General features: G+C 38.9%; 2 protein-coding genes across 4 annotated transcripts in view; both read right to left on the bottom strand.

The window, feature by feature from the left end:
- LOC138050190 (keratin, type II cytoskeletal I-like) overlaps window positions 1-7,500 on the bottom strand; it is a 282,906-nt gene that overhangs the window by 177,694 nt on the left and 97,712 nt on the right. The window lies entirely within an intron of this gene.
- The window catches only part of LOC138050198 (uncharacterized protein PF3D7_1120000-like), a 20,445-nt gene that overhangs the window by 11,274 nt on the left and 1,671 nt on the right, over window positions 1-7,500 (bottom strand). The window contains exon 1 of one of the 3 annotated variants that reach the window (XM_068896664.1): window positions 6,925-6,981. The exons of the other annotated variants lie outside the window; for them this stretch is intronic. The gene's annotated coding sequence lies outside the window, so the exon portion shown is untranslated. Of the gene's footprint in view, window positions 1-6,924; window positions 6,982-7,500 lie in introns of those variants that run through there. 3 annotated transcript variants of the gene reach the window in all.

Raw genomic sequence — 7,500 nt, 5'->3', positions numbered from 1 at the left:
TGGTTACATTGAACAGCAAAAAGTGTATTATTATGGACGTATATTGTTCAAAACGCTTGGGTATACGCATTGTACGGCAATAGAGCGAAATATGTTAATAATTTATAGTAAGTATAAGAAATTTTCGGGAAACTACTAGAATTCAGGGCCGCATAGGGCCAGCATATGCAAATTAGAGAGTTAGCAGATTTTGTAGAACGAGACACACAACAATTTGGAGTTTTTGTTATTCAATGATATGGAAATAAATGGCCCTGTATTCTGCATTTTAGCCGAAATGTTAACAAACTGCAATTTATTGTAAATAGTTTTATTACATTTGTTCAAAACATTGTAACCATACGCCCCTTGTGGATATCAGATTTTAGATATAATTATTTAGTTGACGGCGGGGCAAGCGAGTATAAATAAAGTTTTACATATCATTTCTGCAGAACAACCAAAACAAGATAAAGATAAGATCGACAAAAGTAGTTGACAGCTTCAGTAAATCTTCCTTAAATCACAGGCGAACTCAAGATCGATGTTATCCCTATGACCCTATATTAATCATTTTCGGTTTTCGATTTGAATAATCTATTACCATTAAGGCGCCCGAAAACGAGGAAGCAATGTTGCGAAAGTAAATGTTTCCCCGTTTGCGACCCAGGAAACATTTGTTCTGAAAGCAAAAATGTTTCTGAATTTGTTCAGAAACATTTTGCTTCCTCAGCAAATGTTTCTTCGTTTGCGAGCCGAGGAAACATTTCGGGAAACAGTGTTTCCGCAACAATGTTTCCTCGTTTACGGACGCCCTTACGGATGGACACCATTACGGCCGATTAAAGTACAATGTTATCGTTTATTTTGTATATCATGACTCAGTCTGGTCAAAAATACTTTGCCGGACAAGCAGAGTGCTTGTACGGCAAAGTACAAGCAGGCGCGGTGGCCTCATGGTTAGTGCGCTCGACTCCGGATCGAGTGGTCCGGGTTCGGGTCCTGGCAGGGGACATTGTGTTGTGTTCTTGGGCAAGACACTTTACTCTCACGGTGCCTCTCTCCACCCAGGTGTATAAATGGGTACCGGCGTAATGCTGGGGGTAACCCTGCGATGGACTAGCATCCCATCCAGGGGGGAGTATAAAAATATTCCTAGTCGCTTCATGCTACTGAAACCGGAGATAAGCGCCGGCCTGATGAGCCTTCTGGCTCGTAAGCAGAGACTTTTACAAGTAGAGTGCGCACTTTCTGTCAAATGTGGCAAAACTTGCAAGCGTTGGAAGCAAAAGTAGGCTTTACCATGCCCTGCTAAATATTCACGTGTCAACTGGAGTGTGGATATGTTTACGATTCTTCAGTGGCTAGGTTTACCAAAAGCGTTGCTTTAACACAAAAGCTGAGGTTCACACTGCGACCGGGTGGGCATCAAACTTAGTTTGATGCCACAGTGGAGTTTAGCTTTGAAATTTACGGTTCAAATACTCGACGACATTAGTGTCTAGTGTTTTCATCAGGAGTGGTTCAAAGTATCACAAGAGTAATTCTTCTTCTTTTCTTTTAAAAAAGCGAATAGAGATATCTTATTAACTTCCCTTGTTTGTCCACTACCATTTGCACATTACACCAGTGTGATCTTTATCTCTAGACTTGGTTGCTGTACTTAAAAGAAGACTCTGTCTATTTCACTAAGCTTGTTAAGTTAAGGTTACGGTTCGGAGATTCCTATGCCCACTGAGTTCAGTTTGTCTAAGGATTGCAGTGAAAGCTCAAACAATTCAATTAAACTTCGTTGTAGTAATTAATGAAATTGAATTATTTACTCACCTCTTTTCTATGAGCCTTGCTACAAAGTTTGCGAGGAGAACGTCAACCAAGAGCGCAAGTTGCTCTTTCACTTGACGAAGCCACAGACACAGGGATACAAGTCTAGTATCTATTTATCTATCTATCTATCTATCTATCTATCTATCTATCTATCTATCTATCTATCTATCTATCTATCTATCTATCTATTTTACTATAATAGTAAAATTTAACTGAAGACGAAGATATTGACTTAAATAGAAACCAGGAAGCCGACCACAAGTAAGCTCTGAAGGATAATTATGCGCATCAGGCGAAGCACCTACTTTGATTATTGTCTCAGGGACGCGATATTAATGGACCGTAGCATGAATCAGCAGCTGCATTGTCATTGAAATAAAGGGTTACTGAAGACTCAGCTCTATCGTCTGTAGGGCCAGTGTTCTTTTTATTCATTTATTGCGAGCGGCCAAAAGGAGCTGTCAATCATTATCACAGCATTGCTCAGTATTACGCATGCGTGGCGTATTTATATGGAGATTCTGGCCGATTTTTGCACACTCCTGTGTTTTTCGACCAAGCATGAACGGACTCATAAAATCAGTTTTGGGCAGCTTTGTTCGCATTGCGATCACAAGCCTTGGAACCTTTGATTACGTGAAGAATTCGGGGTAAATTGACCTTTCTACGTAGAGCCTCGAGGCAAGAAATGTCACGCTTGATTCAAGTTTGAAAGAAAGCGTGAAATCTTTGTTATACGGTAATCTAGACCTCTATAGCGTCATTTATACTTAAGTATAATTGTTACAATTATCTTATACTTAAACAAACAGGCCCATTAGACTTCGAGGAGAACACATTAAAGTAATCGTGTCAGTCCCGCGAGATGTTCTTCGGGTGTCGAACGTGATGGGGGGGGGGGGGGGAAGGGGAATATCAAGAGGTGTATTATGGGATTTGTGCATCGAGTGAATTTCAGCGTTTGGCCGCCATCTTGTTGTGGCACAAATAACCTCGATCTCATGTGGTAGTGTTACGGCTTGCCCACTGAAGGAACTCAAGTCCTATTTGACGTGGTTAAGACCTGGATTTGTGACCATTGGTGACCAAGTGTTACAACTACTGTTGTTTCAAATTTCTGAGCATGCGTAGACGTACTGGAAGTCCTTGATTTGCAGACCTCCTGCCTTGGGAGAGGCCAGAGTCCGTGTTCGTGGTGCTGACCAAAAGAAAAGCGGTCTTTGGGGACGAGATTGACCACAAGTAAGCTCTGAAGGACATGCCCATCAGGTTATTTGCAATTCATGTCCTTTTCTTCAGATGCAAAAGAGGTGTATTATGGGATTTGTGCACAGAGTGAATTTCAGCGTTTGGACGCTATCTTGTTGTTGGACAAATAACCTCGATCTCATGTGATAGTGTTACGGCTTGCTCACTGAAGGAAGTCAAGTCCCGTTGGACGTGATTAATACCTCAATGTGTGAACATCCAGCAATATCTACGTGCACGTTTGAGATTCACGCTGTTCAAAAGGCTGGCTATTAAGTAAGAAAGGCTACTTGAATAGTCAGATGAAGTGGTTAGCAGATTGCCTAATTAAACCAAACGAAACTGGGTCGCCGTGTATCGAAAACCCTTCGAATGTACTAAAATCCATTTTAAGCTGTTTCACAGGCGATTAGCCACCAATAATTTTCTGAAAAAAATAAACTTTATTGATAACGATCTCTGCAGTTTCTGTCAACGGGAAGAGGAATCACTCATTCACTTATTCTGGACTTGCACTGTAACGTCCCGTTTCTGGGAAGCTTTTAAGGAATGGCTGATTCGTCACAAAGCTCTTCCTACGCTAGACTTGTCACCATCATTAGTTGTTGGTCTAAAGCCTCAATTAATTCAAAACAAGAATCACTACTTTTTATTTTTGGTCGCGAGGTATTACATTTGGACCTGTAGAACACGCAGTCATTGTCCTAAAATAGAAGGCTTCCACCCATTCCTCTCACATTACAGTCCTACGACTTGTAATTGAAAGAACCCAATTACTGTTTGTGTTGCAAAGGGCTTTGTTTTGTTTTGTTTTTTTTTTGTTTTTTTTGTATTGTATGGTGTAAATTAATACCCTTTGGGCTGTTAAGTAGGTAGGGATCGTAAGTATTGTAAGTATTGTAGGTAGGGATCGTTAGTATTGTACTTATAGTAAGTATTGTTAATAAATAAATTAAAATAAAAAATAAAATAAAGTAAGAAAGGCTAGTGATATCCCACAAAATTGATGTTGCATTGTAACACATGTATTCTAAAATTATTTTTAATAAAATTGTTAACAACAAAACAGCAGTCAAAATACTTATAGCGAGATACCTTCATTGCTGAGCAAATACTAGAAAAGTGCACAAGACGATTCTTCCCAAAATATACAACCAGTTTCAACTGCCTCGTCGATCACAAAACAGGAATCGAACACACCTCACTAATCCTTGTATACTGCTAGTTATGTCACTAAGGTAACCAGGCGCGTGGAAAGGGAAATTAGTAGAATTCAAGTGGAACGTTCAATTTAGTGTCCCAAATGATTGACATGCGTCAAAATCCGAAAGCAAATCTTCTTGGCTTTTTGAAATAGTTGCTCGCAAGATTCAAACAGTTTAAGGTTACTTCCCACCTTCAGATGCCAAAAAAATCTTTTCTTTATTTTTTATTTTTATTTGACAAAATTTAAGTCAGTCTTATTATCTAAAGTTTACAAAAGAAAACTATGAAAAATCCCCAAAAACGGCAGAGTTATTTAGAAAACAAAGGAATTTTCATATAAAGTTAATAAACTACGAAAGTGTCATAATGTTGTCGGCGGGCGAGACTCCTTGGGGAAATTTTCCTGTACTGTTATTTTTAATGTTCGGCATCTTTCCTTCATCTGTGGTGGAAATAAGTGAAAAAAACAAACAACATACGAAACCTACGGGGGGGGGGGGGGGACATCGTTTGCTTTTCGAAATGAAGAGAACATCCGACTCAAATTGGAGTTTTTGTAGGGAATATACGCTAACTCCTAGAGACACTAAAGATTCGCTTAGCTCCACATCTTAGAACCACATTTTAATGTTTACTTCGTGAAAACCTTCTCCGCAATTAAAACGCGCCAAAATATAGCCGCAGTTCCACGATGGTCGTCACGCAAAATTCTCATGTGTTTGTTTTCGCAAAATTGTTGTCAATGTTGTTGTGTTATCATAAGATTGGATTCGATCCCTTGACGTCCTAAGAGAATTGCTAGCAAGTTCCTGTGCGAGTCTGAGTTTACTGCAAACCGTTTGTAGCAAAGTCAGGCGACAACATTGAAACAACACGAGCAAACAAGGAAATGATAAGGTTGCGTGACTGCGTGACGACCATCTTGGAACTGTTAATCTGTTGTTGTTGTTGTTGTTATTGTTTTAACGAAGCAAAGATTACAATGCGATTTTAAAAAAGTGTGGAGCTCAGCGAGTCTTCAGTGCCTCTGGCAGTTGGGGTATATTCCATATTCCAATTTCAGCAATTTCGGAAATTCTCTTAACATGATGGGACGCACGAAGCCCTAACTGTAAGTACTTCAAAGGAATGCTAGTACGGCGTACTAGGATTCCTAACATACTTTTAATTGAGAAGCGCAAGTTTTGACACTCTGCAGGTGTTGTAATCCGTTGTAATGTCGTGGAGCGGTCATTTTATTGGAAACGACCCAGAAAACTCCAGAGAATATGATCCTCAGTGAACTGTTTATTCTCTTTTGATGAACTTGGATTAGAGGAACAGTGGGCACAGAGGGTACAGAGGAACAGTAGGCACAGAGGAAACTTATGCACCGAGGAACGGTGAACACAGAGAAACAGTATGTACAGTATATGGACAACAGAAAAACAGAAGAAGAAACCAGAAGACTAAAAGCCAGTTTTAAAGGTTAATTTACCTTGAATTGGGACGTGGCTGCCTCCACTCTTTTTACATAGGGAGTCGATATTGTTGACACAACCCAGTTACCTCTTTACTGACACCCAATGAATTCATTGAATTAAGGGTGGACCATTCCTGCACTTTGACAGATCACGAAAAAGTGGTATAGCTTCTTAAAAGAACTCCAGCAACAGAGAGGGCAAAGAAAGATAATACAGTTTCTTACTACAAAACTCGCAGATCCTTAAACACTGGTATGATTATTTATAGTATCTTATTGTGGGTTTTACTTTGCTTTATCACTATACATACAATTAACAAATATAATTGTTATATTTGGACTTCGCGGTTTTCCGAGTTTCACAGTGATCATGCATGACACGGATTTCAATGAAGTGTATAAAACCGAAAACGAAAGCAATTATTCCGTGAAATCGTAAACCGAATACCATTCATTTTGGGTTGACGTATCTTCCCATCTCCCAAAAATGATATCAACGCATTTCATGCCAAAAATGTGAAATAATCTGATTTTCTGTAACTGTCACAGAAGACTGAAAATCAGGAAAAACATCCAAAGCATTGTCACGTCCGTTTTTATACTAGAGACGCATTATCAGTCTGAACGAACTTAAACACTGAGACCTCCTCAGTAACACGACCTAGAATGGATCTGTTCTAACTAACGAACGACTGAGATAATTAGAGATTCGAAAACTGAAAGATATTAAAGAGGATAAAAGGCCAAAAAGTGACAGATTGCACTTCAGATCTTTAACAATTAAACATGAGTCTCGTAGGAAACAATATACACACTCAACTGCGTTATACATTAATCATTGTTACAAATAAATAGCTTCAAGTTTTTTCTTTAAAGTATACGTAGGCAAGTGAGTTGGCAGAAACAACATCGGAATTAGGAGCTAGGATTGTAAAACTTATGACCTTGATAAAAAGCGCGGAGAATAGTATTAGTATTAGCTCTGCAGTTAAGTAATTGGAAGGTCTTATAATTTCTTGTATGATAGGAATGTATTTGCATTTTTTAGTAAAACAATTTTGTTTGCTAACAGTGAACGGGAAGGGTCGAGATTTGATAGGAGTACATAAATTTGCCCATTTGCAACGTATATATGTTGCAGGTAAAACCCGGTCTCAGGTTAAATCCGTTTTTACAGGTTAAATTGGTGATCCTCACTTTACCTAGGTTGAATATGCACTCAGATGAATTGAGGAACTTGTTTGGAGCCAAAATTAAACCTCGAGAAAAAATAGGTTCATGTTAGGATTAGTATACAAAAGTAAATAATGAAAAGAACTGTGTTGGGTTGACCATGTTCGTCGCTGACGTGTAGATTCAAAGTTACTTTTGTGGCATGAATCTCAAGCCATTACGGTGACAAATTCCAACACGTACATGGATGCATTAATTCAATGGGTGTCACTGAAGAGGTCACTACGGTGTGTGAACAATATCTACTTCCAACATAAAACGGATGGAAGAAAAGAAATCAAATCGTGTTTCCTTTTTTGCAACAATTGTGAATAATAATTGGCACTTTTATTCAACGAAGGCTAGCCTGCAAGTAGGCTCTCAGTGGTTCGAGGTACATGAAGGGCCTGTGTTGTCAGCTAAAACGTTAGCATAATTAGCACTTTTTCCTGCTTATAAATCAACTTCTAACGCTTTGTACATTAATCAACTGAAGATGACAGAATTTTCTGTTGAAACACGTCTTGAACCTTTGTACTGACTTCATTACTATATAGGCGACTTTC

This window comes from Montipora capricornis, chromosome 1 (assembly GCF_036669925.1).
Source record: "Montipora capricornis isolate CH-2021 chromosome 1, ASM3666992v2, whole genome shotgun sequence".
Taxonomy (NCBI): domain Eukaryota; kingdom Metazoa; phylum Cnidaria; class Anthozoa; order Scleractinia; family Acroporidae; genus Montipora; species Montipora capricornis.
This window is presented reverse-complemented; position numbering and strand designations above follow the sequence as displayed.